The sequence below is a fragment of the Sminthopsis crassicaudata genome, chromosome 3 (genome assembly GCF_048593235.1).
Source record: "Sminthopsis crassicaudata isolate SCR6 chromosome 3, ASM4859323v1, whole genome shotgun sequence".
Lineage (NCBI taxonomy): Eukaryota > Metazoa > Chordata > Mammalia > Dasyuromorphia > Dasyuridae > Sminthopsis > Sminthopsis crassicaudata.
In genome coordinates, this window is record NC_133619.1 from 596,734,302 (window position 1) to 596,757,725 (window position 23,424).

Below are 23,424 nucleotides of genomic sequence, written 5' to 3' on the forward strand. Positions count from 1 at the left end.
AAGATGCCATTGCCTCTTCTTCCATTTCCGTTACACTGACTCAGCACTGAGGAGGCCAGAACTTTTCCCAGCCCCCTCCCCTCACTTTCCCCATCCTCTGGGCCAACTTGGTTCAATGGAGCCCTGTTCTCAGAAGAGATGTTAATTGAAGTATCCTCTATCTGTGGGGTGGCTGGTTTAAGGAGTGGATGTTCTGCTTTTTTCAGAAATACACTGATGCTCTCTTTGGCCACCTGCGCCCATGTGGTCTCTCCCAGGGTGGAGGGATGGGAAAAGCATGTTTGTGTTCCTGCCCACCCACACAGAACCTGTCTCTACTTACACTTGGCTGAGAAGGGCAAAGAACAGCTCTTTTCCAGCCCAGTCCCCACTGGGAACTTGTGTGGTATCATGAAAAGGGCTCTGGATTTGAAGCCAAAAGGCCAGGGTTAAAATCTTGGCTCTAGTAAGGTCTTTAAGTATAGATAGATAGATATATGATAGATATATAGATGATAGATAGATAGATAGATGATAGATAGATAGATAGATAGATAGATAGATAGATAGATAGATAGATAGATAGATAGATGGAATCAGCAAGGCAGTTGGGGTTAAATGACTTGCCCGGAGGGTCACATAGCTAGTTAAGTGTTAAGTAAGTAATCTGAGGTTGGATTTGAACTCAGGTTTTCTGACTAGAGCTGGGGCTACATGCACCACACCATCTAGATGCCTTGGATCTGCTATTTTCTAGCTACGTGGCCTTAGATATCATTTATTTCCTTTAGGATGAGGAGGATGAGGAGGAGGATGGTGATCTCCAAGAGCTCTTTTAGTAATAAATCCTATGCCTGAAAAATCATGAAGAAAAACAGTAAAGAGGCAGTGGGGTACAGTAGATTTCAAGGATGAGGGTCTAGTTTGGATTTTGGTTTGGCTACTTGTGATCTGCTTGATTCAAAGGCAATCATTTCTCTTCTCTAAATCTCATTTTCCTCTTCTATAAACTGGGTTCCCTGTCTGTGGTTGTAGGATCTCTGAGCTATAACTGGAGGAGCTCTCCCAGACCATCCCTTCTACCACTTCAGTGGGAGACCTTGGCAGAACCTAAGATAGCTAATCTCGTAAGATAAAGACTTCTTTTTTTAATTTAATTTTTTATTAAAGCTTTTTGTTTTCAAAACATATACATGGATAATTTTTAACATTCACCCTTGCAAAACCTTGTGTTCCAATTTTTTTCCCCTTCCTTCCCACCACCCTTCCCCTAAAAGGCAAGTTAAACATGTGCAACTCTTCTAAACATATTTTCACATTTATCATGCTGACCAAGAAAAATCAGATCAAAAAGGGAAAAAATGAGAAAGAAAACAAAATGCAAGTGAACAACAACAAAAAAGTGAAATTACTATGATGTGATCCACACTCAGTTCCCACAAGATAAAGACTTCTTGAAGCCCTTTAGTGGGGGGAGGGGGAGGCAGAAAAAAATCTTTCCCTAGCATGATTCCAAAGCATGTCAACAAATCCTTTAAGAAATTAGAGTTTAAAAAAAAAAGGAGTTGTGAGTTTTCATACAGGGTCAGCTAGATGACACAGTGGATAGAGGGCTGGACCTAGAATCAGGAGAACTTGAGTTCAAATATGACCTCACACATTTAACACTTTCTAGCTGTGTGACCTAAGGCAAGTCACTTAACCCCAGTTGCCTAGCCAAAAATCAAATAAAATAGCAGAAAAAAAGTTTTCATACAAAGATTATTAACAACAATAATAATAATACTAGTGGATAATTAATAATAATGATCACATTATGGAGCCAGAAAGCTGATCTCCAAATTAGAAGGTAATGAATTCAGATCCTAGGCTGGCCTATACAAGCTACAGGATCCTGAGAAAATCAAGCAAGTGCTCTGTGCTCCCTGGGAAACTGTTTAAGAGACTTTAGGTTACAGAACTGGTGAAAACCTGTAATGGGAGAAGGGAATTCCTCACTGGGAGCTCCCCAGACCAACAAAACCATAGGTCCTGACCCCCAAAATTCTGGTAAAATTATATTATTATTACTCACAACAAGAGTTAGTTTGAACTTGGCCAGTGATTTCATCAAGAAGGGAGTTCCCAGTGAAGAAATTCCCTCTACCAAAGCAGATCAGAACGGGTTCCACAACTTATGATCTAAGAGAATTGCTTCAAGCATGGAGAGGTTGTTTTGCTTGTCCCATCAAAGAGCTGGGTCAGCTGGTCTTGTTTTAGGCGATCAGGATTAAGTGACTTATCCAGGGTCACACAACTAATAACTATCTGAGGCTATATTGGAACTCAGGTCTTCCTGACTCTAAGGCTAGTCCTCATCCATTGTGCCATGGAGCTGCTCCCAGAGGCAGGACTTGAACTCACCTCTTCCTGAGTAGAGGCCAGGCCTCTATTCATTCCATCATCCTGACCATAATAACTCTGGTAACAATTATTTTCTTGAAAATTTACAGTCTTTTCCTCAATCTAGCAGGTCATTATCATTCCCATTTTACAGATGGAGAAATTGAGAGGTTCAATGACTTATCCCACTTTTTAAGAGGTAGGGCTGGGAATCAAACTCAGATTTCCTTAGTCAAATGTCAGAGCACTTTTCCCCAATATCAAATGTCAGAGAAGGGACTTAGGCACCATTTAGATTAACCCTGTCATTTTTCAGATGGGGAAACTGAGTCCCAGAGAAGCAAAAATGAAGGGGCTGAGAGTTGGGAGAGGCACTGAACTGTCAGGGATCACAAAGGACAAAGGCAGGGCAGGGCCAGACTAGAACTCAACCAGAATAATCCTTAACCTCAACCCCAAGGCCTCCATGGAGAAGAAAACAAAAACAAAAACAAAAAAGGAAGGAGGGTCCCAATAGAATCCACCGGCCCTCCCCCAATTCCATAAGCTTTCTGGGAATTCCAAGTTGACCTGCTCCAGAGCCCCTACCCTCACCCCAAACTCCAGGACTCTGACAAGGTCCCAGAGGGTGACGCAATAAGAGGGATTCCTGAGCCTTAGAAAGTCTCCAGCTAGAACCCATGGCCCAAGCCAGCTGAGTGGCCAGAGCAAACCCAAGCCAAGCAGGGCCAGACCACCAGGCCAGGGCCCCGAGCCTCCCCAGCCCTGCCTCCAGCACTGCCTCTCATCTGTCACAGCCCCCACGCTTGGCCTGGAGGGGGACACCCGCCTTGCAGCAGGCGGTGATTACACTGCCACTCAAGAGGGGCTTTGTCAGCAGTTCATTCAGTGGTCCCCAATGCAGCTCTGATTACAAATAATCCATTCTTCCCTCCCAAGAGGAAGAGAAAGAGAAAGAGGGCCCGCCAATATTTCTGGCTGCAATTTACAAACTGTCTGAAGGCAGCATTTCCCTTCAGGCAGGGCCCCTCCCCTGAATCCCAATTTAGAAGAGGCAAAGCCCACCGGCCCAGAATCCTTGGCTCCACCGCAGACATACCGGGTCCCTGGTACGTGGGCTATGATTTTTAAGGGCTCAGACCATCCTTGTGCCCCTTCAATGCCTCTGTCTCAAGATTCCACAGTTAGAAAGTCATTCCTTTGGCCTGAACAGACTTTGATCACACCAGACAGAGTACCAGACGCAAAGCCCATTCAAATTCTGCCTCTTTGTGATCCTGGACAAGTCACTTAACTGACTGGCCTCAATTTACTCATTTAGAAAATGGGGATAATAATAGCACCTTTTTCCGAGGATTGTTATCCTGGATCCAACGAGACCATAATTATGAAATGTTTAGCACAGTTCCCAGCACATAGTAATGCTATAGCAATGTTAGCTATTTTCTAGGCAAATCCTCCAAGAGGAGTCTTGATTTTCTCCTCTGTAATATAAGGAGCTTGATCTCTGGAGTCCTACATAGATTTTAAGATCTGGTAATTCTATTTCTGTGACCTCTCACATTTTTGGGATCATAACTGAAAAACCAGAAGAGACCTTAGAGGTTGTCTGATCTAAATCTTTCATTACAAATGGGGAAACTGAGGCCCTAAGAGCACAACATCATACACCGGAAGGGAAGGAAAGGAAGGGAACAAGCATTTATTTAGTGCCCTCTATGTGCTGAACTCATTTACAAATATTATGCCATTTTACCCTCATTTTACAGCTGAAGAAACTGAGGCAAACATTTGGTGTTTTCTTGGCAGAGATACTGGTATGGCTTGCCATTTCCTTCTGCAGCTCATTTGCAAAGCAAACAGAGTTAAGTGACTTAGCCAGGGTCACCTAGCTAGAAAATATCTGAGACCATATTTGAACTCAGGTCCTTTTGACTCCAGCTAGATGCTTTATCCACTGTGCCATCTAGCTGTTCCCTTCCAAACTTTAGCCCAGTGTTTGTCCATTTTCCTACTTAAGTGGGATTTGAAATTTGATCCTTTGTCTTCTTCTACTAGCATTGCTATCCGGGGTTCCCAGACCATTGTAACAGCTTCTTAACAGGTCTTTCTGCCTCCTTCCAAATCCACCCCCATTCACTCCCCCACCCTTGCTAGAGTGTTGTCTTCATAGAAAGATTTGGCCATATTACTGCTTAAAACTCTTCAGTACCTCCAGAGTGCTTTCAAATAAAGTTCGAAACCTCCTTTTCTGGCATTCAAAGTCCTCCATAATCTAATCTAAATAATTTAATTTAACAATAATTTAATCTAAATAATCCATTTCCTCTCAGCTTTCATTAGACTCCTCCACACACTCCATGCTCCAGGAAAATGAGATGACTTACTCTATCACACCTGCTTTTGTTCCCTATACCTGGAATGTCTACCTTCTGCCTGTTAGTCACTAAACCCCCTGGATTTCTCTAAAGCACAAATAATGCAATGGCGTGCATTTGACTCATCCCAACGTAACTGAGGCAGGAGTTGTTAAGCTGGATCTGTGGATTAAAAAAAAAAATCCGATGATAATATCCTAATGGAATTGGCTTTCATTGTAATCCTATGTGTTTCATTTTATGCATTTTAAAACATATCTGAGGAGGAGTCCAAAGGCTCCACCAGACTGCTCCGAAAAGATGTAGGGCCCTGAGCTAGCCAGATAAAAGACTGTATTGCATTTTGTATCTCCCCTGGTACCAGCCTAGAACTGTGCTTACAGCAAAATCATTGGAAACATTGGTTGAATTTAAATTTGAACTTGAAGAGTCCCGGGAGAAGCATGAAGACTTGTTGGGAGAAAAGGAACGATTTGAACTCAGTTCTTCCTGGAGCCAGTCCAGAATTTCAGCCAGGAAGCCCTCATAGTCAGAGGTGATAGATTATTCACTGAACCATGGAGGAGAAGTGATCTGCAGTAATGGAGGGAAAGTCCACACCAGTGAAATCATGGATAATAAGCTATTATCGAAGGGTCCCCAGAGAGCCTTCTCTTTCTCAGGCTCTCCTTCTCATTCTCCTTCTTTCTCCATCACTCTCTCCCCCTCTGTCTCCCTTTGTCTCTCCCTCCCTTTCACCTCTCTGTCTTTCTATACACACACACACACACACACACACACACACACACACACACACACACACACACACACACACACTGCTGAGTTATGGGTAGAAGGTAGAAGCTACAGTCCTTGGGCAGGGAGTTGGAGGATAAGGGAAGTAAATGGCCAGAAAGCTGAGCAGTTAGTTATCTCTAGAGAACCCCCATCCCAGAGGGCTGCCTCCATTCCTTTCTTAATCCCGAACAGCCTTCTGCCCCATGCCCCAACAACAGCCAGGTCTATCCTTCTCCCAGATGAGGATAGGCACATAGATCCTGAGCTCATTATTTTCCAGTTTGGTATCCCAATATTTCCTCAAAGAAAAGGGCACATGTGTTAGTATTCTTTTCCAATTCAAAGAGCTAATGGGCCATTTTAATCCTTCTTGATCATTGCTCTGCCATTTAAAAAGTGATTGGAGTCATGGGATCATAGAATCCTCAACAAATTCAACCCTCTTATTTTACAGATGAAGTCACTGAGACCTAGAAAGGAAAAAGCATTCTAAAAGCAGATTCTTTCCTCCCAGACCCAGGCGGCTGTCCTTCCTGTGTCTGTCTTTCATCTCCTGCAGCCTGGTATGATGGGAAGATCACTGAGCCTAGCTTGCTTGAGGAGACTTGGGTGTGAATCCTGCCTTTGCCATACAATCTTGGCACATGAGTCAACCTCTCTGAATCACAGTTTCACTATTTACTCTATTGGGAGGGAAGCGCTGTGTAACTTTAAAGTTATTCAGAAATGGGAGAAGGCAGGATAATCCCAGTCAGTATTATTTATTATTATTATTTTTTTATTATCATAACTGGCCCAGGACAGTGTTGGAATAATCCTCCCCGTTTGCTTTCTCAGCTACAACTGGAGCTTTACATATGGGGTATTCCTCCCCCATGCTGAAAATGACTTTAAGGAATGCCCCCTTTCAATCCCCCTCATCCCTTCATTTTGCAGATGGGGAAACTGAGGCCCAGGGAGTTTGTGACTTGTTCAGGTGCTAAATAACTAAAGTAGTTCTTCTAATTCCAGAGATATTTCTCTCCTGCCCCTGACCCCCACTGTATTTCACTGGCTCTTTGTTTCCAGGACACAGGTAAGCATCAATCAGTAATTCAGGAGACTTAGGGAAAAGATCTGTGTCAGAAGGAGCTGAATCAGTCAGATCAATAGGCTACAAAAATACATCAGAGCACCTCAGTATGGCCCAAACTAGATTAAAAGGTCACTGGGAAAAGTTTAATAAAATAAATAAAAATACAATACAATATAGGTGACATTTTAATTTGTGGGTTCTTTCCTAAGGCACTAGACAGCATAAGGGGGTTTATTTCTATCACCAATTATTAGGTGACCTCTAAAGATGTATCTAGCTCTAAATCCAAGTGGGAAAAGGCTGGCTTTGGAGACAGGGGCTTGGGTCTCAATTTCCACTCTGTTGTTTACCATTTGTGTGACTCTAACCAAGTCCTAGACTTTTGGCTCTTCTCTAGAATAAAGAACTTTAGGCGATTCGATGATCTCTACAATCCCTCCCAGCTCTTAATCCTATGAACTGAGGTCTCACCTGTATCCCCAAGTCTTGGGTCCTAGTCAGCAGACATCCCTGCAGGCAAACTTGGGGGAGCAGTGGCCAAGGGCTGCAGTCACTTACAATGACCCCAAATTATCCTACCATGATCTTTGCCCACATAGCAGAAAGGGCCTTCTGGAGCATCCAAGCAGTGCTGCTACTAAGGGGAAATCCCAACAACCCATCAAGCTTTTGATTGACCTTTGGAGGGCACAATTCAAACCAAGACAAAAGACAATAAGATTTAGAAAAAGAAAGGACAACAGAGCTTATCTAGAGCCATCCCTTTGTTTTATAGAGAAAGCAATGGAGCCCCAAAGAATTTGAGTGACTTGCAAAAAGACCCACAGTAAGTCATAGAACTGAGGGTCCAATTAGGGGACTCTGAGGTCAAACTAAGCAGTTTTTCCACTGTCCCAAACTTGGACAGAGACTTCTAAGTCCCCTGGTCCCCATATACCTCACTGGCCTTGGCAATGGGTCTTTCTTTCCCTTAACTCTCTGTCCTTAAAATGCAATAATAGGGAATAAAGTTTTCTGCTGTTATGTTCTAGGCCACAGACCACACGAGGCCAGGGATTGTATTATTTTCCTTTGGCATTGATGAGAGTTCACTGCACACAGTATATGTTGAGTCAGGAAGACATGGATTCAAATCCTGCCTTTGACACTTAGTGGCTGTGTGACCCTTGGCAAGTCACATCACCGCTTCTGGGTCTGTTTTCCCATTTGTAAAAAAAGGTGTTGGGAGAGATGATCATGGGATCATTTTTTGGAGAGCTGGAACAGACCTAGGAGATCATCTAAGTCAATTTCTTCATTTTACAAATGGGGAAACTGAGGCCCAGAGAAGGGGCAGTGATCTGGCCAAGATAATTTGGGTGAGAAGTAGTACAGTCAGCATTCAAACTCAGATTTTCGGACTCCAAATCCAGGGATGAACACTAGACCTGGAGTCAGGCAAGAAAGTTGAGTTCCAAGCCTTCTACTGATATGTATTAATTTTGTTACTACGGTCAAGTCATATCAGCTCTCTGTATTTCAGTCTCCTCCTCTATATAAAATAAAGCATAATAATAATGGCTTTAGAAGGTATCCTTGCACTTGGCATGAGACTGAAATGAGATATATCCAAAATCTCAGTGCACTAGAGAAATGCCAGCTGGGACTCTATGCTTTGCATTTGGTGACATGGAGGGAAGTGGGTGAGGGAAATGAGAGCGATAGTGGAAGAGGATAGATGGACACACAGAGAAAGAAAAACTGAACCAGTCAGTTGGTTTGTGTCACCCAATCTTTGTGAATCACAGCTGGAGAGGGAGTTACGTGGTTAGGAGATATGGCCTGGTTCGAAATGCTCTTAGATCTAGGAGAATCAGGGCAAGAAAAGGTCATGTAGGAGGAAGGGTCTTCTAAGAACCAATAAATCAGATGGAAGATTCTGTGAGGCTGCAGGGATTGCCAGAAAAGATATTGATAATGACGGCTAATATTTATATAGCACCTACTATGTGTCAGGCACTGTGAGTTGGAAAGGGACCACGTGACCAGTCACCTCTCTGCATATAAGGAGAAACTAAGACCCTAAGAAGAGAGAAGACAAGGACAGTTTCCACATTGCCTGCTTGTTCATTTATTCTTACTTAACCGATATTTCCTTTATATAAATCAGATCTCCAGAGTAGGCATTTCCAAACCTTAAATAGGTCCCCAACATCAGCACAATTTTTAGATACGGAGACCATGGCCAAAGAAGATCCAGACTTTCCAGGTTAATCAAGGGGCTCAAACAGCAACTTTTTCCCAGAAAAACACCGATTGCTTGGTTAACTTATACTCCATCACACTTCCTGAGTCTTACACAAAACTCAAGTATTGCAATCAACATGTAATCTCTCTCAGCAACTTGGGAATTACTTCCATTCCATTCAGATCACTGCCCATTCTGGGTGCCTTTTGTCCAACTATATCTTGCTATAAATTCTCCAGGGCAGGGGGAAGGGGAGCATGATAAAAAAGTAGACAATGTAGGATACTATAATACTGGATAAATATTTAAATCTCAGTCCTGATACTCATGATCCATTGGATTTTGAAGCTGGTCAGCCTGGAGATATTTTTCCAGGGATGGGAGCAAGAGGTTTCTTACTTGTTAGTAGTTTAAGAGATATTTAATGATATTAATGCTTTGATTGTGTTGCAACCTGTGAACCTCCCTCATCTTGATTCTTGAGTCAATAACAAGCTACCTATAGATTGTGAAGAGCCAAAATTCCAAGCTCACAAATATAAGAGTGAGGATCATAACATGGATCCAATATTCCAATAGTCCATTTGTCTATCTCAGAAAAAGTGGGCTTAGACCATATAAAACTTTAAAATTCTGGGTAGGATGAAAGATCAAAAATGCTAAGGTCTGTATACACTCATAGACATTATAGACAGGGGGAATAATAGACAGCATTTTTACAGTCCTTAACATTTAACATCTTTAGAAAAGATAGAAAAATAAAAGAATAAAAAAGAAAAAAAAAAAAACATTTAACATCTTTTACACATATTAGAGCAGCTAGGTGGTGCACAAGAGCACTGGGCCTGGGGTCAGGAATACTCATCTTCCTGAGTTAAAATCCAGATTCAGGAGCTGAGTTCAAATTTTACTTCAGACACTTAATACTTCTTAGCTGGGTGACCCTGAACAAGTCATTATTTAACCCCAATTGCCTCAGCAAAAAAAGAAAAAGAAAAAAATCCAGTCTCAGACACTTACTAGTCATGTGATCCTGGACAAGTCACTTAATCCTGTTTGCCTCAGTTTCCTTATCAGTAAAAATGAACTGGAGAAGAAATGGCAAATCATTCTATTTCTTTGCCAGGAAAACCTCAAAAAGGGTCATAAAGAGTCAAACACAACTGAAAAATGGCTTAACAACTTACACATATTAACTAATCTGAATCTCACGATAACCCTGTGAGGTGGGAACTATTATTAATATTATCCCCATTTTTAGAGATAAGGAAACTGAGGCAGAAATTAAGTGACTTGTCCAAGTTCATACAACTAGTGTCTGAGAATAAGATTTGAACTCAGGTTTTTTGAGCACTAATCTTTGCCCTATTCTACTTAAGGGTTCTCCTCTACAGACACACGGCATGAGTTAGGTGAGGAAGGTTTGGGTTGTCTTACAATCCCTCCAGAGACTGGAAAACTAGATTCAATTCAAGCATTGCCCCATCCCTGCCCCACCACGGATGAGCAGAGAGCGGCAAGGCAGACAGAAGATCACATGCCAAAGGACACATTTTCTACAAAGCCCATTTTGTTCAGTGCCTTTGTCTTTTGATTTCCAGGCTCGGCAAGCTGGTACCTTCTTTCCATAGGAAGTTTCCAGTGCATCACATCAAGACAGTCACTGGCCCACCCACAGCCATACTCAGGCCTTTGGGAACTTAAAAAAAAATGAAAAGGGATTCTACCCTAAGGGGTAAAAAAATTGTCTCTGGATCAGAGCCATCATCCTTCCAGGTCAATATTCACACACACACACACACACAGAGGAGTCCAAGAGATGGTCTCTGCGGATGGAGGGGGTGGGACAGGGCAGGGATGGAGAATCAGCAAATCACATGGAAGGTCAGAGGGCATCTGGTCCAAACTGTGCCAACCAAGAATCCCTTCCACAACAGCTCAAACAGGACATTATCTATTCAACCATGGGAAGCGATCATTCCATTACTAAACTCCTACTAAGTACCAGGCATTGGGGATTCAAGTGTGAAGAATTAAATAATCGCTGCTACAAGGAGCAGACATTTCAAAGGGGAAGACAACAAGTGTGTATAAAAATATGCAAATCACAAATATAAAGTAAGTAAATATATTTATTTCTGTGAATGAAAACCCCCCCTAAAAAGAAATCCAATTTTGAGTTATTTTCAAAACCAATATTAGTCCCAGAAAATAAATGATGAAATATAGCCTGGGGAAGGGGGCTTCAGGGAACCACAGGGGCAGAACTTAGTATCCACTGGCAGAGGGGGCACAGTCCAGGCTGTTTTGTACCTCACTGCACAATAGTGATGATAGTGCCCACAATAGTGCCCTCAGAAATGAGGGCAATGTCAGAAACAAAATAAAACATTAAAAATTAAGGAATAAGTAGTCACAAAAATCATATGAACCCACCGTGGGAAGAGAACTAGTTTGGAAGAGGGCCCATTCCCCTCTAAGAAAACTCACATCATTAGGAAGCATTTACTCCCATCCATCCTAAATTGGTCTCTGTAGCTTCCTCCCATGTCCCAGCCTGTCCGGCCTTGCAGGGTCAAGTAGACCCTCTTCCCACAGGTAAGTAAGTAAGTCTGTTATCCAGGCTCCCTTTCTCCAGGTTAAACAGCATCATGGAAACAATGACTGTGAACCTGAACAGACTTTGAGGCTCAGTGGAGGATAGAAGGGCCTGGCGTGCTTCGGTCCACGGGGTCACAAAGAATCGGACACGACTCAACAACCACAACCACAGCAACAAAAACAAACCAGCTTCAGTTCCCTTAACTGATTCTCCTACAGAAAAGTCTCCTCATCTTCCGGGCAGATGATGACAATGATGATGACGGAGATGACAATAATAGCGACAATAACTGACATTCACGCGTACTTTAAGACTGGAAAAGCACTTCACTGAGATGAGTGGATGTGAGCCTGACAACACCCCGATGAGGTAAGTAGCAGAGGTATTATTGTCCCCACTTTACGGAGGTCGGAGAAGCGAACTGCTCGGAGTCACATAGGGAGCCATTTACGTGGCATAGCTGGGATCCAAACAGAGGCCTTTTGAGTCCAAATCAATCCTCGACACCGAGGTCAGGGAGAGTAAGTACGTATTAAGCACTTTCTATGTATCAAACCCTCTGCTAAATACTTTAGAGATATCATCTCATTTAATCTTCACAACAATCTTGGGAAGTGGGTACCCGTTATTTTTCCTACATTACAGATGAGGAAACTGAGGCAAATGGGAACTAAGTGACTTAGCCTGGGTCACATAGCTAGTAAATGTCTGAAGCTAGGTTTAAACTCAGATCTGGTCATCTGTTCACTGGCCATCCAACTGCCTGTACACATGATAGATGTTAGCAATAGCAAACTCACACTGACCTCCCCTGCAACTTAATTTTGGGGCTCAAAACACACCTGCCTCGAGGGCTGTGTCTAATAGCCCTCTTTTTTAAAGAACCTAATTCTGCTCCCTTCCCTCCTTGCCCATGCCCAGGGACCCCTGTCATTTGGGGTTGTGATGATATTAAGCAGTAACCTTTGGTCTCCTATGGATGTTTGTCCCCAAGCAAGGAATTAAGACCACTACTAGCAACTGTATTTCTTTGAAACTAGTTAATGACATAATAAAAATATTTGTGGGAAACTATGAGGCAGGAGTAGATTGTAAGCCCTTCTGGAACTGTGACTAATTTACATTTTCATTTCTATATCGCCAATATCTGTTTGCATGTTGTTCCCCATTAGACTAGAAGCTCCAAGAGAATTGAAACTACCTTTTTTTTTTTTTTTTAATCCCTAGCATAGTAGGCACTTAAATATTTACTGACTGCTTCAGCCAAATTTCAAAGGAAGTCAGGAGAGAGAAGTGACGAGAGATCACCTGGCAGGCTTGGGAGAACAGCCAGTCTGTGCAAAAATCTAGGGATGGGAAATGGAGATTTGGGTTCATACCCAACATACCCAACAGCAGGTGGTCCAGTTTGACTAGAACAGAGGATAGGAAAAGAGAAGAAATGTGGAAATAAGCCTGGAAGGATCAGCAAGAAGAAGGCCAGGAAAGAGATGAAGGTCAGCTGTAATCACAGCAAGCCTGTGAGCTTCTCAGGGAAGGAGTGAAGGAAGGAAAAAAGGTATTTAGGGAGAATCCACCTATAACATTCCAAGCACTGAGCTAAGCAGTTTCAGTGTTATCTCCTTTAATCCTCATAACAAGACTATAGGTGGATGCTATTATTATCTCCATTTTATAGTTGGAGAAACTAAGGCAAACAAAAGTGAATTTGCCCTGGATCAAAAAGTAAGCATTCTAGATCACATCTGAACTCAAATCTTCCTGATTCCAAGACCAGCTCCCTATCCACTACATCAAAGCTTCTTAAACTGTGGGTTGTAATCCCATATTGGGTCTATCTCATTAGCATGCAAATTAGCTTTCATCTTTAATAAATGGTAAAGTTATATGTATATCAAACAATTGTTTTAAAATAAAATTTTGTATGATTTATTATCAGTAAATGTTTGATTTGTATACCTATTTTACATAAGTATATTTATATCCTCATAAAATATATGATTTTATGTATTTATAAAATATGTTATTTTATATATTTATATATACTGGGGCTGTATAAAATTTTCTCAGGTAAAAAGGAGTTACAAGTGGAAAAAGTTGAAGAAACCCTGCACTACATTACCTCATTGTATGAACAGTATAGCCCTCAATCCCATTTCATGGATGGGGAAGCTGAGGCTGAGAGAGGGAAAATCATTTGCCCATAATCATATGGTTAATAAATGACAGGAAATATATACAGAATTGAGGTTGCTAAGACTTATGATCCAGTCTTCAATTATGCAGCAGGGTCTCCCAATGTTCCGTCCTCAGTAACCTTGGATTGTAGCCTTCTAGAAGAAAAACAAAAGCCTATATTTTTTCCTCTACCGCTTGGCTTGAGACCTTTATTTAATAACCCTATTCCCTCCTTCGTTTTATTTCTGCATTTATAAAAGAAAATGGTTTTGGTCTGCATTGAAATAAACTCTCCTAGGAGAAAGGGAATGGAAGGGGGAGGTAACAAGATCACAGAGTTTAGAATGAGAAGAGGCCTTAAGTGCCATAGAGTCCAATCTCCTCCTCAGTGTGCAGAAAAGCAACAGAAGGGGGAGGGTTGGGGTGGAGTACTTAGCTCAGGGTTACATCGACTGGGATACCACAATTGCCTAGATACTGAGTGCTGGCCCAAATAATCATTTATGTGCTAAACCTAATGCTTTATAGAAAATGTAAGTCTTTGGGGGCAGATACTGGCTTGTGTATTGTCAGCACCTAGCACAGAACCTTATAAATCTTGGGCACTTAAAAATGTCTGTTTAGATAAAACAAATGAAATGGAAGGTTCTGAAATTGTAACAATCAAGCTTGATCCCAAATAAGGATTCTGGGAAGGTACTTCTTTCATTTGGCAGAAGTGGAAGACTAAAGGTGTGAAAAACTACATATAATAATATATTGATTAGTTTTGCCAAGTTTTGTCATAAAGGATGGCACTCTAGGAAGAAGGGAGAACATAGGTGATATAAAATTAAAAGATAGTAATAAAAATCTTAAAAATGACTACTGAACTGAATTGGAACTTGCCTCCAAGCCTAGTACTAAAGCTTTATTTCACTACCTTCTGCTGTAATTGTCTGTGGGAAAGCGTCTGCTTGTTTCATGTGCTACAAAAAGTTCCTCCCTTTAAGAAGAGTACCTCGAGTGGCTTACAGAAAATACCCAGAGACCCCAAATCAGTTATATTTCTGATGTGCCCAGGGCACATCCCCTCCTTCTCCCCACCTCCATTAGAGTATCCATTCAGGACTAGTATGGCAAAGGAGTCTAGGTTATAGGATCAAAGTTCTGGTCCTGAAAAGGAACCCAGAGGCCATCTAGTCTAACCTCCTTCTTTTACAGAAAAGGAAACTGTGGCCCAGAGAGGTGACTATTAAGGTTACACAGAGTGACCTTGAATTTGAATTCAAATCCCAAGACTCCATCCTTCCATCCATCCATCGATGAGCATTTATTCTATGCCATGAGTACCAAGTTCAGTCCCTTCAGTGACACTCCAGTGGCACAATTTTTACTGAATGCGTAGGGAGAGAGAATAATACCCTGAAGGCCCCAATGTAAAAGCCAGTCAGGTGTGTGTATGTGTGTTAGACCATCATAAAGAAGGTCCTCTTCTGACCTTCTCTGTATGCCAGGAATTGTGAGGGCTTTGAGATCTAGCACTCAGACTCCATTTCTCCACCTAATTTCTAGATTTGATATTGGTGATTATAACTAAGGTCTTAAGATTTTAGAGCTAGAAGAGACCAAGCAGTTTACAGAACAGGAGACTGATGCCTGAGAAATGGTCCAAGATGACACAGTTTATAGAAGGGTTTGAAGCTAAGACACTGAGGTTTATATCCAGTGTATTTTCTGGACAACTCTACTGCCTCTTGGCTAATTATTGTGGGAGATTTTAAGATTGGGCCTATGGATTTCCTTGACCCTGACATTGTGGTGGGGCCATCCCAGCCCTACTTCCTCTGGGATGGTCAAATCTCTTACTTCCTGGGCTAGTCACTTGTTAGTCACTGCATTGTGGAAATAATCACTAGCATTGTTACAGATGTGGGACTGAGTTTCCTAAACTCTGCCAGGTAAGTCTTCTTCCCTAACGCCACTCCCATCCGTCTTCTCCTTTCTCCTTCTACAACAGTATGAAATTGGACTTTCATCACCTTTTGTCTGAACCATTGTTAGCCTACCTGGTCTCCCTCCCTCTTCCATTTCTTGCCTCTCTCATCCATTGTTCATAAGCAACCTAGGAAATCTTCCAAACACATGGGTCTGAGCCTGTCATCGCTGTTTAAAAACCTTCACTGGCTCCCCTACTGCCCAGCTAAACTAACTCCTTATCCTGTCATTAAAGGCCCTCTTAAATCTCTCCAACCTCCATTTCTAATCCCATTTCTCACTATTTTTTCTTCCTTTACACATTCTACAAGCCAGCCAAGGAGTCAAGTATTAGTACAAGGCTAGCACTTGCCTGTACTAGTAGACTTCTCCCTGTTTCTGTTCTCATTCTTTCCCTTCATGCCTCCCTGCAATTGTGCCATCTTTTCTCCATACCTGGCTTGGGATCTACTCCACCTTCCTTAAAGGCTTAATCCAGCTGTCACTTGATCCCTAAAACCTTCCTTAATCTCTCCAGCTGATTGAGATCTCTTTCCTTAGAAGATTGTCTCCTCCTCTTTAGTCTTATTGGAATGCCCAGGCCCAGATGCATAGGAGGCACTTAAATGTTTACAGTCCAAGGATCCCACTCGGCCTACAATTATTCATGTACATAATTATGTACATAAGTTTTTTGCATCACTAGGAAATCCCAGGCCAGACTCTTGGATTTTATAGATGCAGATGGGTTTAAACTCTAGAATATCCATCCAGAGGTGAGACTTCCATACTGGAACTTCCACCTAGAAAGTCCAGTTTCCCCATAGCAGCTCTGCTGAAAGCCCCTGCTTTTATTAATTGCTTACTGTGTTGACATCTGGCTCTCTCCCCTCAATTTTCCTTTTCATGCAGTTTGCTTCCCAGCAGGGTCACCCTTTGAAACCCAAATTCTAGTGCTCTACTCCAGAGACAATTCAGCAGGACTCGGCTCAGTCCACTGATTTGTAGCAGCCTAAGCCAGGGGAGGAGCTATCATTCCCAAAAGGGAGGTTACATAGGTATCTGGGGGAGCAAACTGCTCAGTTATCCAGGGTGGTTAACTGGGGAGGGGGATATAAAGTGAGGGGGGGAGAGGAGAGAATGGTGAACTTGAAGTGAGGCAAGACCTGGCTGCAATACATGCCTCTGCTATCTCCCAGAGAGGTGAATTTCCCTTCTCTTTCACTGTAAAATGGGATAATTCTTAAGCGAGAGAGAGACAGAGAAAGAGAAAGAGAGACAGAAAGAGACAGAGATAGACAGAGACACAGAGAGACAAACACAGAGAGAGACAGAGATAGGGATAGACCGAGACACAGAGAGAAAAAGACAGAGAGAAACAGAGATACAGAGACAGAAAGATAGAGGAAAAAGAAAAAGACATACAAATGTTGGTTCTTCTATAGTCTGGGAGATCTGTGAATATGTATATTTCATCAACAATATTTCAGCACAATAGATTTTCTCTGTGATCCTCTGCATTTTATGTTATGCATTTAAAAACCTTTTTCTAAGAAGGAGTCTAGGATACAAAAGTGGTTATGAAGCCCTGATTTAGAAACAGATCTTAGTTGTTGCTTATTTGTTTGTTGTTGTGCAAGTGAATTCCAGGAAACTCAGGAACACTAATAACAAGAACTGCCATGTTTATGCTACTTTCCTCCTAACCTGTGAGGTAAATGGTGCTAAAATTATTATGCTCATTTTACAGATGAGAAGACTGAGACTCAGGGGACTAAAGCCACTTTCCTAAAATCAATAAGGACATAGCCAGGATTGGAATTCATCCAGCAGAGAAGAGAGCTCTGCCTGGTGAAAAGGTATATAAGGTTACACTCTACCAAGGACTGCTTATGGAATTGGGAATGTTTAATCTGGAAGAGAGAAGATTAAGGAGAAGGATCCCATTTTTAAGTATTGGAAGGACTCACACAAGGAAGAAAGGTATGATAGCCCCAGATGACTGAGCCACGAACAATAGATAGAAGTAGGAAGAGAAGCAGATTTAGACTCAAAATCAGCAAATGCTTCTTAACAATTAGGGCTGGCCTTGGGGCAGCTAGGCAGTAGAGAGAGAACCAGCCCCTGAGTTCAAAACCGGCCTTCTGCCTCAGACTTACTAGTTGTGTGATCTGGGCAATCCTTTAACCCTAACTGCCACCCCCAAAAAACAAAACAAAACAAATACAATCAAAAATTAAATATTATACATTTTATTATATGTATATATTATTAATATATAATTGTTATATATTATGCATGATATGTCATATATTATATAGTATTAGTAATTTATATAATTAATAATTGTATATTATTATAGCTCTCCTAAAGTGGGCTGACGAGATCCAAGGGGATGGCCTTCACTGGAGGGAGGTCTTCAAGTTTTTCTAGCTACTTCCCTCCTCTTAGAGAGAGGGAATCCTTATTGCTGCCTGGACTGTATTAGACTTAGTGGTCTCTTTCAGCTGAGATCTAATTCATGTCTTCAAAGAACAATGCTCTAGGTACTACTTCTGGGGAATAGGAAGCATGAGACAGATAATAGTGGTCAGGGAGATGCTAGTAAAATGTTTAACAATCAGCTCTCCTCCCCCCAAAAATTGTGCATGATACACTTTTGAGTTGAATCTGCATTATTAATATGTTCTCCATAATTTTAAATCTAGAAATCAACAAAATAATAAATCAAGTTCTGTTTTAGGGTGTTTGCTGATTTCTGAGGTCAAAATTAATATATTCACATTGAAAATTTCATAATCAACTCCCAAACCTGTTATGAATCAGTGCCAACATACCACAGCAGCCATGCTTTTATCCTTGTAGATTCTCTTAAAGATTCTGCTCTTTCTCAAATCAACAGTTCATCTGTGACTTATAGACTTGAATGCACTGAGAGGTTGTGACTTCCCCAGGGTCACCCAGACCAATAATGTCAGAAGTGGGACTGTTTTGGGTCTTCCTGACTCCAAGACTGGCTCTCTATCAGCTGTTCCTAGACTCAGATTCAAGGCCATGACCCCCACCTATGAATGGCAGGAGGTCTATCAACTGCTGACCCTGCAGGGCTAGAATGAGGTCAAGACAATTGCTTGGAGAGTATGGTAAAGGGGCTGGGATGAGCTGAATGTCCAGATTAGCAGAGATTTACCATGTGTCTATTTAGAGTAAGGGCCAAGGTGTACCAAAACCTATTTCTGAGTAGTTCATGGTCAACACAAAGGGGGCGGATGGGAAGAAGAGGAGCATCCAACAAATTACAAAATGATGGGGACCGAGAAAAATGTGAAGGGGAAGTTCCTGAAGACTTCTAGGGGAACCTGAGGAGGGAGGGAGGAAGGGGGAGAGAGGCAACAGGGTACTCTGGAGGCAGAGGAACTCTACTGATTATCAATGAAATCTCAGGTCCATTCCCCTTCCTTATTCTATTGTGTGCCAGAAACTGTACAAAAACCAAAGCATTCCCCCATCTTAAGGAGCTTCTGTATCCCTGGGGATAGGAATGGAGGGAACAACATGTAAACAGATAAGTATATACAAAAAATTATATTAAGTAAATATAATTTGGGGTGTGCAGGAGGGAACACTACAATTAGAGGGGTGGCAAAAACGCTGAAGAATGTTGGGGAATCTGTAAAGTTGAAATATGGAGAGAGAGAATTCTAGTTAAAGGGAACATCATAGACAAAGGCAGAACAAGCATGGGGGCCAGGAGGGCAGAAAAGTAGTATGAAATAAAGCTGAAAAGGGAGGCTGAAGAATGATATTAGAATTAGTGTTTATATTTCCTTGGGTAAGCAGTGGAGAGCTTTAGTGGATTTCTGAGCAGGTGAGCGACTATGAGAGGTGAGCTTTGGCAAGATTATCATGCAGAGAGATGAAATGGGGAGAGAGAATGGAGGCAAAGAGATCAGTTAGGAAGCTATTTCAGGAGTCCAGGCAAAGGAAGATGATGTGAATGGAGAGGAAGCACGAGGTAGGATGCCTTATCTGCTGCCATTCTATCACAGAATTCTAGAACTGGAAGGGAGCTCAATTGGGATAGGATACCTGAGCAGGAATTGTCTCTCCAACAAAGGCTTATTGGGCTTTAGCCTAAAGATCTCCTCCCTTCTACTACCTGCATTCTAGGTTAGCTCTAATTAATTAATTAAAAAGTTTTTCCGTACATCAATTTTAAATTTAGCTCTTTTTGCAACTTCTCTCTGTTGCTAGTTTTGCCCTCTTGAGTTCAAGAGAGTACATGTATGTATGCCTTCATCTAAGAGTCAATCTTTCAAATACTTGAAAACATCCTGCTATCTCTCCCTGACTCTGATAATTAGAGATATGTATGTGTATATATATATATATATATATATATATATATATATATATATATATATATATACACACACATGTATGTAATATATATACAGTATGTATAGCATATATGTAGTATATATGAAACACATTAAATATGAGAGGACATATGAAAAATACTGAACTAGATTATTTACACATACATATGTGTATAATGTACATATAGTATGTATAGCATATGTGTAACATATATAGCATATATGTAGTATGAATAAAATCTATGTAGTATATATAAAACATTAAATATGAGAGTACATATGAAAAATACTGAACTAGATTATATACATATGTGTATATATGTATAATGTATATATAGTGCGTATAGCATGTGTGTAACATGTATAGCATATATGTAGTATATGTGAAACATTAAATATGAGAGGACATATGAAAAATACTGAACTAGATGATATATACATACTATGTTTATAATGTGTATATGTAGTATGTATAGCATGTATATTATAAAATATATGCAGTATGTATATAACACATTAAATATGAGAGGACATATGAAAAATACTGAACTAGAATATATAGATGTACATATATGTTTATAATGTATTTATAGTATATATAGCATATATGTAGATTGTATAGCATGTATGTAGTATAGATAAAACAAATTAAATATGAGAGGACATATGAAAAATACTGAACTAGATTGTATATAATATACATATATGTTTATGATATGTATATTGTATGCATAGCATATATGTAGTATATACAAAATATATGTCGTTTGTATAAAACACATTAAATATGAGAGAATATTTGAGAAAATATTGAACTAGATTAGAGAAAATGATATTCCAAATATTTGTAAGTGCTTTACACCACAAGATATATATTTGGAATGTGTGGGAGGGAGTACTAACAATCGGAGGCCAATCAGGAAAGCCCTTTTGTAGAAGGTAGCAACTTAAGCCAGCTCTTCCCCAATTTGTTCAGCTGGACTTCATCTGGCATGAATTCAAGGTCTTTTACCAAAGTGGTGACTTTCCTTCAGACAACTCCTCGTTATCCTTTCCCAAAATATAGTACCCATAACTCAGCATGATACCCTGAATTACCTGGCCAGAACAAGGGATGCTGGGACTCTCACCCCCTCGTTCCTTTTATCAACAGGATCACCACTATACCATGCACTGCACTGCACCATTTAACCCCCAAATAGGGGCAGATAAGGAATTTTCCCAGGATGAATTCCCTCATGAATAGCTTAAAAGAAAAACTATGGCCCCAGGATACAGGGCTAAAAGACAGCTTAAAGACTGAATAACACATATCATGAAAGTCACTGATGTAAATACCAGTGGGTGAAAACATCCCAAAATACAAAGAAAAAAACCAGACATGTGTAGCCCCTAGAGAGTAACTGTTACAGCCCATGTGACAACTGGGAAAGTTGATGCAAAGACAGTAATTGTCACCTCCATAACTCGAGGAATCTGCCATGTGTTCTTCACTTTACAGAACCAAAGACAAACAGGCGGGTGCTTTGGGTAACAGTTTAAAAGATGGCCCTTCTAGAAACCTGCCAAAACCACAGGAAATTTCTTACAACAATTTAATTCAATAATAGAGAGCCAACTTGGGTCTCGGTATAACCTGGCTTCCAGTCCTATCTCTGACAGATGCTGGCAAATCACCTCACCTCTCCGGCCCCCAGGCCAACTCTCCAAGACTCCCTGTTATATAACAGGTGCCAACCTGCCTTGGTAGAGGGAGCTTCCTCACCAGGGGCTCCTCATTCCAATGAAATCATAGGTCTATGTATACAAAGTTATTTATAGCAGCCCTTTTGATGGTAGCTAAATATTGGAGACTTAAGGGGCTATCTTCCCACTGGGGAGTAGCTAACCAAATTGTGGCATAGGAATGCAATGGAATATCATTGTGAAGAAACGTATCATTTCATAGAAAATTAAGGTGTTTATTAACTATTACAGACATAAAAGAAGCAGAACTCAGAGAATACCTTATACAATGTTAACAATACCATAAACAAAAACACCTTTCAAAGACTTTGGGGCTCGATCAATGCAATGATAAATCAAGGATCCAGAAGAACCATGAAATATACCACTCACCTCCTAAACAGAGAGATGATCAATTTAAAATACAGGAGATACAGTTTTGGTAAGAGCAAACATGGGAATTTGTTTTGTCAGACAATTTTGATATGTATTGAGTATTTTTTTTTCTTTTGCTTAATGATAATGGAACAAATTGATGTTTTTTAAAAAGTGTTACTTAAAAAAATGTTTTAAAATATGAGAGAGAGAGAGAGAGAGAGAGAGAGAGAGAGAGAGAGAGAGAGAGAGAGAGAGAGAGAGAGAGAGAGAGATCGACAGGTCCTGGGTCTCCAAAATGCTACATACCATTGCATGGATCATAAGATCATAGATTTACGTCCTTAAAGGGACTTCAGAAAGTGATCTGATCTAACCCTCTTTATTTTACAGATAAGGAAAACTGAGGCTCAGAATACTAGCCAGTAGCAGAGCACACTAACTCAGATTCGGCTTTGGCTTCTAAGAAAAAACCTAGTTCAAATCTTGCTCTCAAACATTTTCTAGCCTGTATGATCCCAGATCAGTCATTTAACCTTTGTGCCTCAGTAATCCTCTCTGTAAAATGAAGGGGTTGGACTTAAGTGCTTCTTAAAAGTCTAGTCTATATCTCAAAATCTCTGATGTTTTGATCTCTGATTCCAAATCCAGGGTTCTTTCCACAGCGCCATCCGGTTTCTTTGTAAGCTTTGGGAAAGGGATCTTTTAGAATCTGTCTTCCCTCCCCCCACTCCCTTCCCAACTTATCACAGTACAATCGCTGAGAAAGGCACTTAAACAAGTGTTTGTTATTCTTATCCTTAAGGTAGTCCATATATTATCTCATATCTAGTGCAATGTTCTGATGGCATCTATCCCATTTTTCGGATGAGAAAAGTGAGATCCAAAGCTTGGTTTCCCCAATCCCACACGGTTAATTAGTGGCAGGGAACTAGTTGGAATACTTGTAAATAGAAGCTCTCCGTCATTGAGTCAGTCCACACTATGGGTGCATGTGGGGCACGCCTGGGGCTGAGACCCGAACGCTTGCTTCTGACTTCTCGGGCTCGCGCCACTCCAACCTGCCGCTGGATCCCCTCCCTTGCACACACAGCTGGGAGGAAGCACCCGAAAGCAGCCTTCAGCAGCCCAGAGCGGTGAAGGGAGCCAGGGGCAGGGCTGCGTTTCCCACCCCGTCCTTGCCCGTCCCTGCTTCCTTGGTCTCAGGGCAAGACAGGGTGCCCTGTTTGCCCATTCTGGGCAGAGTTTCTTGGGCTTAATCAGAAGCAGGCTGACAGCCACCCTGCCGGGGCTGTTCTGCCTGCCAGTGGGAAAGTGCCCACACCTAACGGGAAATGCTCCGGGAGAGGCAGAGGGGATCTGTCCGGCTGCCTGGCTCCGTGTGTCCTGTG

The 23,424-nt window shown here is 41.3% G+C and overlaps 1 protein-coding gene across 7 annotated transcripts in view; it reads right to left on the minus strand.

The window, feature by feature from the left end:
- The window catches only part of HIVEP3 (HIVEP zinc finger 3), a 617,086-nt gene that overhangs the window by 122,559 nt on the left and 471,103 nt on the right, over nt 1–23,424 (minus strand). The gene's annotated exons all lie outside the window — the stretch shown is intronic.